The sequence below is a fragment of the Thunnus albacares genome, chromosome 2 (assembly GCF_914725855.1).
Source record: "Thunnus albacares chromosome 2, fThuAlb1.1, whole genome shotgun sequence".
In the NCBI taxonomy this organism is placed as follows: Eukaryota; Metazoa; Chordata; class Actinopteri; order Scombriformes; family Scombridae; genus Thunnus; species Thunnus albacares.
The window spans coordinates 5613886-5625321 of NC_058107.1; the positions used below are offsets into that span (position 1 = coordinate 5613886).

The 11436-nt window shown below is 39.0% G+C and overlaps 1 long non-coding RNA gene across 1 annotated transcript; it reads left to right on the plus strand.

Moving 5' to 3' along the window:
• The first annotated feature begins 2752 nt into the window (after positions 1-2752).
• On the plus strand, positions 2753-7092 carry LOC122971374. Its single transcript, XR_006399457.1, has 2 exons — positions 2753-2956; positions 6574-7092. It is a non-coding gene; the product is annotated as an uncharacterized LOC122971374 (long non-coding RNA).
• Positions 7093-11436: the final 4344 nt, after the last annotated feature.

Here is an 11436-nt window from a genome sequence, read left to right on the forward strand (position 1 = left end):
TGAGAAACCCAGCATGCTTGCAGTAGTATTCATATCAACATAGTGTAAATTTTGTATATAAATATGCAGGTAGTGTGCAACCCTCATGAGATTACCAATCAGACAATAACACACACTTTTCACACAACAACTTTTATCTCTGTCTACTTGATCCTTCTATCAGAGCAAATCAAATCACAGCGGTGTGCTTTTACAAATGTTGAAAGTCTGTGATGACTATCTGACAGGAGGACACTGTCACAGATTCAGATCTGCAGTTTGGTCATGTTGCTCCCTGTCTTCAGAGATCACTGCTCATCTTTCAAAGCAGACCTGATGCTGGTGTTGTGGAAACAACCCCCCCCCCAATGTTTCACCTGCTGGCTGTTTAATCAGTTCCAACCATGCTGTGGCCCACACCTTGGGCCTGCTTTATCTGCTCCTGAATCATCTGATAACCCCTTCCTCGATCAGCCTCCATCACTGGATGAAAAGGAGAAACAGATCAGTAACACTTGAATGTTTGCATGACCTTTATTTCTTGCTTAACATCTGTGTGCAAAGTGCAGCAGGGAGAAGGAAACACCAGCACTTGTGCTGATTGAGCTGAGATTGGATTCACGGGCATGTGTCTGTGTCAGGGTGGATACGTGCATGGACATGTACACTAAACCTGCATGCATTTGTGTTTTTGAGTTGGGTCATGTAAGGTGTATGTGTATGGGTGGTGGTGGTGGTGGTGGGGAGGTATACCTTTATGTGTGTCTGAATGTAGTTCTGTATCTAGTTGTAGCACTTTAATGAGAGCTTGTATGTACATACGTATGTACATATGATAGTGTGAATGGCTTGCACATGTCTGTAAGTTCCTCCTCTTGTTGAGGAAATTTTGGTTAGTTCATCACTTACAAAAATTCACTTTGGAATTATTGGTTAAATTTAGGTTTTAGATTAGAACGTGGGACAGGTTTATTTTAGGTTAGTAATTGTAGTTTTCTACAACCTGGTCATTATTTTTCTAGTTTTGTCCATCATTTCTATCAATAATAATATTTTACTCACCAAGTTAATTGCAAAGATCTGGGAATGTAGTGACACTGGTACTGGTACAATGAAGTGAATGAAGAAACTCAAGCAGACAGATGATCAGACAAGTTGGAAACAAACAGGTTAGTCAAACTTATTTCTATGAGAAAACGAAGGTGAACAGTAAAATTATGACCCAAACTGCCTGTTGTAAACATCCATCACAGTATGCAGACTCACTTTAAAATTGCTGTGAAATCCACAGTAATTTACCGTGTTTCTGCACAGTTAATTACTGTGAATATTTTATACTGTGAATACTATACAGTATAGTACCGTGTATTGGGCCTGAAAGCACAGTATTCAACATGATGCTGTAGAAATCACAATAATCATCCCACTGCTGTAGAAAATCACAATCCCACTACTGTAGAAAATTGTAGTAAACATTATGTTACTGTAGAAATCATAATAATATTGCCACTCATGTAGAAAGTCACAGTAAATATTATACTACTGTAGAAAAGCACAGTGATATTCATACTACTGCACTGTAAACCCAAATGCCCCAAATAATCAAATAGATTAAGTAGTGTAAACTTAATTTTCAAATAAAATAAAATTCTACTATCTTAAATATTTTGAGTTCCTTTGATATTTTCTTCTTTTCTTAGTTAATTAAACTGATAAGTTTTGATTAAATTGAACTAATTTGCAGATTAAGTAAGCACCTCTTAAAAGTATAATTTCACTGCACTTCTATTGATTCAACATTAGTGTGTGCGTCTGACATCAGTAACGTTAGTGCGTGTGGTGAGGGGTAATAGGAAAGCATCCAACCGAGCACTGTCAGGCTGAGGAGACTATTATACATGCAATCATAAGTGTACTAAGTATGATAAAGAAAGATAAAGTACAAGAATTTAGGAAGACTGGAGTTCAGGAGCTCAGAATTAAACCTTTAATGAACCAGTCAAGTGGGTCGAGGGGTAGAGTTTTCTTTGAGTTTATTAGACAGACAGGATTAATGGGCAGGATTTAATCTCTGGTCCACATTCTGAAGCAGAAGGTGGCAGTAACGCACCTAATACACTGGTTGCCAACCACTGTTATAAACCAAAAAGAAGAAGGTGGGAACGCGGGATTTGGCACTCAGGAAAGTGCCACAAATGCCTGCAGTAAGGTGGATTTACGCCATCTGTGCTCTTAACTTTCAGCAGTAGTCAGTATCATTGGTCTCACTGTAAGTGTTAAATATTACATTTCTTCACATTTCTTTTTTAAAACATTTGTTGATATTTTGAGATTGATCATGTTGAGCTAACTTTGACATTAGCCAGATAATTAGCCAGATAATTGCAGCTAACATTAGCCAGCAGTTGAGTCAGGAGATTCACATAAATGCTTGAATTATTTGCACGAAGTTACTCTATAATGTTAACTTGTAATATTATTATTAGGGATATGGTTGTGGAAACCGTTGATGGTACAGAAGTGTTTTTGTGCATTCAAATTAAATGTTTGCACCTTAAGCTTATTGACGTATCATTTCAAAATCAAAATGAGAGTTAAGTAACATTATTGTTACAGGGTGAAAGTCTGACTGACTGCAGTAGACCGTTTGAAGTAGTGTGCCTTGGAAACCAGTAGGTGGCAGTCTTGCACTGCCAAGGTGAAGTTACAGCCCATGTACTAAATTTAAAAACAAAATAGATACTAGCTAACAGTTAGCAAGGTAACACAACCTTGCCTCACTAAGTTAACTCGTTTTTGCCCACAATCAGCCACAAGACACAGACACGGTTTTGTTTGTGTGTTTGTTAATTCGAACTTTTTTGGAGAGACAGATTATAACAAAGCATCATATTTTCTAACTTCAGGGAAACCAGTCACAGTTGGAAGCTGAGTGAAGAGCTGGGAGCTGAGGAAACACACCATGATTAATTGTTAGGTAAGTGAAATGAGCTGGTTAAATCGAAGAGAAGTTAACGTTATTTTTAGGGATGTGACCGACTGCAAATTGCTCTCTCTCTCTCTTTAAACATTTATTGGGGGGCAATTTTGGGCGTGTATTATACACAAAAGAAAAATAAAATGACGAGTGAGTACACAGGGTCCAAAATTTACACCTATCAAGTGCGAAATGCGGGTAAATTTTAGGTTTGGCAGAACAATAAACTGGGTGACAGCTCAAAGTTGTGGTGCTTGCTGGTCCAGATCCACTTCACTAATTTTGGATAGGGCGTGTCCAGGTGAAACTTACATTCTCACCACAGAGTAGGAGCTAGATCAGACTTGGAGGATCTATTACATTTGTATGGAGGAGCAAATACCATAGTATGGGGAAGAACCACAACTATCACTTTAACCTAGTTTGATTAATCTTGAACTGACTAATTGATATTGCTAGATTGTCCTTCTGGTCTGTTTTTAAGCCTTGTGCCTAACTAGGGACCTAAAAGGACGTTTAACATTTTATTTTTTTGATCATTTTGGCTGTGATTATGCTGTAGCCATGATTTTTGGCAAACCACAGATCCTATATTAAGTCTATAATACATGGTTGCCACAGCATAAAGTCATGTATTCTTTTTTTAGAAGACTTTCAAACTGAATCCCTGACTTCAAAATTTCCCAGCTGATTGAGCCATTTCTCTTTTTTAACCCGTTGTGCAAAATGCATGCTATTTTTCTGGTTCCACTAGGGGCATTAATCCTCTATTATGAGCACTGCAGCCAAGTATATTATAGCTTCAATGAGTTGTATGTGTATGTGGGGACATTTAAATGTGGTGCATATGTGTGTATGGTAAAAATAGTGTGTGTGTGTGTGTGTGTGTGTGTGTGTGTGTGTAGCCAAAATACAAACACTCATATCCTTATGGAAAAAACAGCCCATTGTAAACCCATATATACTGTATTTTTTGATCTAATGGCCACAATAGCATATAACCAATTTATAAGGCTTTCAAATTGAAGCCCCTGTTTTTACTATTTTCCAGCTGATTGCCTGAAGAACAAACACACATTATTAGCATTGCTCTCAACCAGGGCGTATGCCAGGGGCATTTCATACACTATCAAGTTTTGCAGGACACTGTAGCAAATTTATTCATCTGAAAATGGTGTGTTTGTATTGATATGGATGTCCAAGGGTGGTGTACGTGTGTGTATGGAGAAAATAGTGTGTGTGTGTGTGTGTGTGTGTGTGTGTGTGTGTGTGTGTGTGTGTGAGAGTGTGTGGGTGTGGTTGTGTGTATGTGTGTGTGTGTGTGCAGCTAAAAAGATATAATTTATATGGACTGCAGGTCGCCTTACTCCTTTCTTCCTCGCTCTCTCAGAAACATACGCCTTTAGTATACTGAAAATATATGACATCCACACCGGCCGTACCACTGTTCTCCATGCCCTTTCTGTGTATATCTGTGAGGAAGTCTCTGGATTTTTCAGAACCTGCACAGTGAGTCTCCTTTAATAATCTACAGTACCACTCTATATTAAGCGAACAGCTCATCAAAATACAAACATGTTTTTGCACTTACCCTCGTTCTGTCTATCCATCTATAGAGTTTGTGTGATTTGGAGAGGTCAGATCTGTTTTCCTTCACCCCAATATAAGTGAACTGGATTGGTGTTGTTTTTGTTCAAAATGATACAGAAGTTTAATAAAACATTTTCCTGTATATATTATTGAGTTTAGCATCAGTCTATCTCTTGACACTTATGTTCACCGGTAGTTTGGCTGATTCCTATGTGTAGAACATAGATCTTCAGTTTTTTCACCTATTTGTGTATAGTCTGTCCATAAAACAGACCTCAAAAACATAGTTCTAACTAAAATATGAACAACTTACAAACAAAAACTTATGAGGAATAGCTCTTTCCAAAAACAGTTACAGATAGCTGGCATAATCCACAGCCCTCTGAGGTGAAGAGTTTAGTTGGGCACTAATTTCTGCCAAAGAACACTGACAATCTCTTGCTATCCACTCCCAATGAGTATGAATTAGGAGGTGGAAGGTGATATTTGCTGGTGTTTTTAGTCAGGTCAATGCCTGATGAAGACTCCAGTGCCCTGAAACTTTGTCAGTGTAGATAAACTTGAAAAACAAGACTAGGTCAAAATCTAGTATGTGTGTATGTGTGGACCGTGAATGGTCAGTGTGAAAAATTGTGGCCAATGTGTTACGAGGATAGTCAGTGGTAATGTGTATAATATGAATTCCTGTATATTAAATATTCATCTACATTTTTCTGTAGTGGTCCCAGTAATATTGCTGGTAAAGTGTACTGAAGTAGCATATCACATGAAAGGTTATAAATGCAGTTGCAAGAACAATACTTTCCACTCATATCCTGGGATGTTTGATTTGAAAGAGAACTTATTTTAATTTTAACTATAATTATTCTAATTAGCTGTTAACTCCCCCTGCTCTTTCAACTGTTCCTGTCTGTGGGTGTCTGTAAACATATGGTCTCATCCAGATGTTTATGTAGGATTAGCATGCTAGGCTAACAGTCCTTCAGCTGTGTGATTTTATGTCTGCACCATGACATCAGCATAAACACACCTGTCACCTGCCCAGCACGGTCCTTTTAAAATTGGAAACACTGCAGCTACACCTTATTTTTATACAGTCTATGGACTACATACAGCATGGCACGGTTATCTTAAGGATACCAGCCATACTAACTAGCTGCCAGTGGCCATGCAGGCTGGTAAAATGGACCCGCTGCCTCTTTTTGTATCCGTGGGTTGGTGCTCTTGTCAGTGTTGGAGCCTCCCACTGAGTCCCGCTGAGAGTGAGCTGTGCTTGAGCTCCACTTTAAACATCCCCTGAGGATGTAATAGAGACTGTTTATGCCAATTCATTTTGAAAGAGCAATGGCCAAAGGGGCAAATTCCAACACTGGGCCAGCTGCACCAATAGTGTAATTTCATCACTCAGTGAGTCAGTCAGTCAGTGATGGACTGATATTCATGCTCATAGGGCTGGTCCATGGTTGGTCCAGCCAATAAGAACACACCAAAAAGGTGCAGGTCATCGTCTAAAAAGCATAGAAAAAGCAATGGGAAAACCCCACACTTCTATCTTTTAGTTTTAAACTGTTGGATTATTTTTTAACGTCAACATGTTTCGGCAGGGAACAGAGAAGTGTGCAGTTTTCCTGTTGCTTTTTCTATACTCAGCAAAGGTACTGTGTGGTTAAGTGTGTGCCTTTGTACTACTTGGATTTTTTTCAACCCACCTGTTCAGATGTGTGTGTGCTCATCTGTTACAAGTACCTAATCCCTTACTTTGCTATCTGACTTAAACATAACTGTTAATATGAAAATACATAACAGTATAATAATGGTTTGTATAATGATTTGTATCCTCTAGTTCATAGAATCTTCTAGTTCATGACTAGCATATACTTACCTTTGGGCTGGACCTGCAGTACTTAATTGAACAGGAAAGATGAAAAAATCATAAAAATGGGTTTAAAAAGAATGAATTTAACTCTCTGATATTTGTAGACACCATGGATTAGTTTGTGATTATTATCTCTCTTTCATTCATTCAGGATGAGTCTGATAAGCCAGAACTTGGAGATGTTGCAGTGGCCCTCCAACATCGTCATCAGTGACAATGATACAAGTCCAGTTCATTCTAGTCATTGACAGTGACGTTGTGGTCAGCCTCCCCAGACTTGCTGATGCCTTCCTGGTAATGTCTGGACTGATCTATGCATACATCTCAGCTATCACAAAGGACTGACCATCATTTGAATTCACTCAGAGGCTTTTACTTGGTCTGGGAGATGGAAAGATTGCAGACTCTCAATGACTTGATGATATATGTGTTGAAATTCATCAGAAAGGGGGGTGTAAACTAGAGATCCCCCTCTTCTCTTTCTCTTTTCCCCTCAAGGCCTCTGCTGGAGCAGCTCTGCTGCTGAGCTCTCTGCTCTCTGGTGTGGCCTGCTCACAGCAGACAGACACAGAACTCTTTTCTTTACAGCAGAAGACGCAAGAGCCTGCCTAAGACTCAGTAACTAAGTTATCTAGTGCCAGCAGCTACCACACAAGTCTGCTGGCTGATTAACAAGCACAGGAGCCACAAAGCAGAGTTAGCTTGCCGCTAACTCTGTAAGTACTGCACAAAGGAGTGACTTGGGCCCTCTGACCTGCACAACTGGAGCACTGTCTACCCAGCAAAGCCTGCATCCTTCAGCTTTGGAGCCAAACTCTTCTCGGCCTGTCTCATCCATGGATTCACCAGCTAAGAAGCAGAAGACCACAAAGCATCTCTTTCTCCATCGACTTGGCAACAACTGGGCGTAGCCTAGCAACATATAGTGAGGTATAGCACGGCTAAGCAAGAATGTTTAAGTCAATCAATGTACTGTACATGTATTAATTTGGTTAAGGTTATTCATTGAATTAGTGCATAGTCACACTGCCAAGTTAATGTTAGCATGCTTAACACATGTTACATCCAGTAACTACGCCTTAGATACAACTAATCTCTTCCTTACCTGGCACCTTTAGCCTACACCAACTGGCCTTAAACAGAGACACACACAGTTAAGATAATTAATAATTATATTTGATAATCATTAATTATTTCTGATAGCCAAACATGTAGCCCAAGCCCAACAGCAGCACGACACAAGTGTCTTTGCTAGTTTAAGGCTGACGCAGTTGTCATTTCCCCATCCTGTGCCCACGTTGTTTAAATAGCAAATGCACTTGTGCACTTGCAAAATTAGCTTTAAAGCTAACTCTGGTGCAGTACATCAAATGTTAACATTTATGTTTAAAACTGTACATTGTCCCAATAAATACGATACAACCATCTGAGCACCCATGTGCGTGTTGGTCTGAAAATGAGGTGTGGTCAGGCGCATTGTTCACGCATTGCTTTCTTGAGGCAGCAGAAAGCGGTTGCACGATTGACCAACAAAAACTTGATCTGAAGTCAATGGCACAGTATTTCACTGTTATTTTAAAGGAGCATTATCAAGATAGTAATATGCGCCTACATAGGTGGGTGCACAATGCACGTACACATACAGATGTGCAGCAGTGCACAAACATGCAAAAGATTACAAATAAAATGATTACAATGTGAAGGAATATTATTGTGTACATTAACATTTTAAAAAATACATGTCATAATGGTTAGTCACAGTATTTATCAGAATTAGCTAATTGCAGTAACAACAGATGAAATTGTCTTAATTATTTGACCAAATCATGGCAATACACGTAGGTATTTAAACAGACCCATCAGGTTGAGGGTGTCTGTCAAGATCCAGCAAACGGATATCAACAACAGATCAGACATGGATCAACTTTCCTGCGTCGTCAATACATGATGAAATGAGGAACACATGAGGAAATAAATGAGGCAAAAACAATGATTAAACTAAAGAAAGAAAAAACTCAGCACCTTGGAGAGCTGATCAAGTCCTGACAACTGTGTATGATGATTTTTACATGATTAAAATTAATGATTTAATTTTTCAACAATATTTAATAAATATTCTTATATTTACACAATATTTTCTTTCTTTTTGAGATTATAGTGATCAGGTTTCCATACTTTAAACAGTTGAAATCCCACTGATTTTACCTGTTACTTGGGGGAGGGAGGGTCCAGGAGCAGCAGGGACCAACATGCTCATAATGCATTGTGCGCTTTCACTTTGTGCACGAGCAGATCCATTCCCTCTGCAGAGAAGCATTCCTTCTTACTGCTTGGCAAATGCATGATTATAATAGCAATTCACCAAGGTGCAAGTGCACCTGGCTTTTAAAGGGAATAGATGAATGATGATACTCTCATTGGTTTATTGCATGTTACGCCCAAAACACACCCATGATTAATTAAGAGACTAAGGACAACCCTTTTGAACCATGTACCTGGCACCGCAACCATTTTTCTGCTGTTAAACTAGCAAAAGTGGATTTGGACACGCCCTAAATGCACTTGTGCCATGCGCTTCAGACCATGTGCTTAGATTGTTAGAATAAGGCCCTTAAAGTTTTGACTCACATGCTTATGAGTTAAATAAGTCAATGTGTTTGACTTGTGCATAATTAAAAAAAAGAATACAAAAGAGACTAATTAATAGTATAATAGTATAATAATACATGAGTTTATTATACATAAAAGAGTTTGTTTGTGTACTTATTTATTTTAGGTTCTGTTAACTTAATCCCATATAATAATCCCATAACAAGCACTTTAATTTAACTGTAATCAAAAGGTACATGTAATCCAAATATTTAAGCTCTGAAAACATTTGACTTTTAAGTTCATCAACTTGTCTGGGTTTACAGTGTGCAGAAATTGTTACTGTAGAATATAATGGTAACCATTACAGTACTATTGAAAGTCACAGTAACCATAATAGTGCTCTAGAAAATCACAGTAATATTCATACTACTACAGAAACCATTATATTACTGTAGGAAATCACACATAGTTATTACATCAGTCCATACATATGTCCATGGGCTTTTAATTTAATTAACAGCATAATGCAGTTTTTGTGTCGAATTGTTGCAGAAAAATGTATCAGAGCAAAAAAACTCTCTCTTAATAAAAAGGGAGTCAGAGGTCCAAGCAGCAAAGTGTTCTTTAATGCCGGCAAAAAAGGGGAACGAGTAGCACTTTTTACAAAGTATCAAATCGCTCCAAAGGTTTTTCTCTGGGGCATTGTTTTTATGTCCTTGGGTCAGCTTAGGCCACACCTTATCATCCAGCCTCCCTAATTTTTGACCAATCATTATGTTACTTTTATCTCTGTCACTTGTTGTTGGTCAAAACTCTTCAAACCAGGTTTTCGAGCTGTTTCAGGATATGTACTGGCATAATTCTTCCTGATTATATCCAATTTTTATATATAAGTATTGGGAATCATTTTACACCATTATTGCCCAGTTGTCTTCTGGCCTTTTATTTTTATAAGTTATTCTAGTCATTTTACACCCTTATTTCTTGATCTCCTCCAGAGGGTATTTTTTTAAAAGGTGAAGACTTTAATGCAGACCCCAGCAAAGTGACATGTAATACAAACACACTCAAATTTCTCCAGTGTATGATTATGATTCTTCTACTGTGCCTCTATATGTACAGTGTGATTAAATATGGTTCATGAGGTTATAACTACACCAATACAAATTGTATCCCACTAGCCCTTATTGCTTATAAACTTGTAAAATCAATCTGCATAGCTTAATATTGTCTTTAAGCACACCAATGACTTCTAATGAAACTACACCACATTTCCCCCCTTTGGGACTAAAAAGTCCCATCGATAATGCTTGGGGATGATAAGGTCCCATTGCCAATCGATATTTATGTACACTGTATTTAGGTTCACAAACCATGTCATCTCTTAATAACAGGGGTCCTGTAATATGGGGAATGGGTGACAATTACATCTAAGTCATAGGGGTTCAGGCACATTCATTTAGTTTCAGTATCATAAGTATTAGTAGTAGTCTTAGGTAGCAAGAAAACAAATCAAAAACAATCATGGGACAATACAGTAGTTAGTTGATTGTAGGACTAGATTTTGGTCCTTCCCATAATGAGGGTGGAGCGGGCAGCAGGTCAGTCTCCACTGAGTTGTCGTCAATTTCTCGTTTAGTAGTGGAGCTGACGCCCTTCCCCCCTTTGATGCCTTCTGATTCAGTGTATAAGTACTGCATGGGTTACGGCGGTTGTAACCCATGCTGTTCCTGGCGGGTCCTGCTCCTCAAGAGCCATGGAGTTGATGGTGGCTTGTGGGGTGGTGGTGGTCTGCTCTCAGTCCAGGTGGGTCCTGTCGAAGGTGGCTTGTATGATGTGGTGGGTTGAGGTGGCCGGCCCTCGGTCCAGGTGGGTTCTGCTGATGATGGCTGGAATGTCCAGGTATACACACCGGCCCAACCTGGAGCTGCATTTCCCCCTGGTGTTGGTCCTGCTGGCATGTGTAGGCCATTCTGGTAATCTGCATTGGATTGCCCATCCATGCCGTAATAGTACAGCCACTGTTCAGCCATGTCTACCTAGGGTGGAACATCACATAATGAGGATTGACACAGACTTCTGCCAGTTATTACTCCTTTTCCTCCTCTGCTTCAGCATCCATCTCCCTGCCAAGCTGCCATAACTCAAGTATTCTTTTATACTTCTGCTCGTATCTAGTTGATAGTCGTTCTAGTCCTGCCTTACCATATCTTTGTAGGAACATGTGAGTGCTAAACAATATATCTTCTCCATAGAATATAGTAATCATGTTGACTGTATATTTAGTGGTAAGGGGAAAGTAGGGAAAATCAGGATAGTCGTAATATCTTGCTGTTGCCTGATTATATCCTGCTGTTACTAAATCGTATTCATATGTTAATGAGATTTTAGCACAGTCCACTACAATGCCTTGCTCCATTTG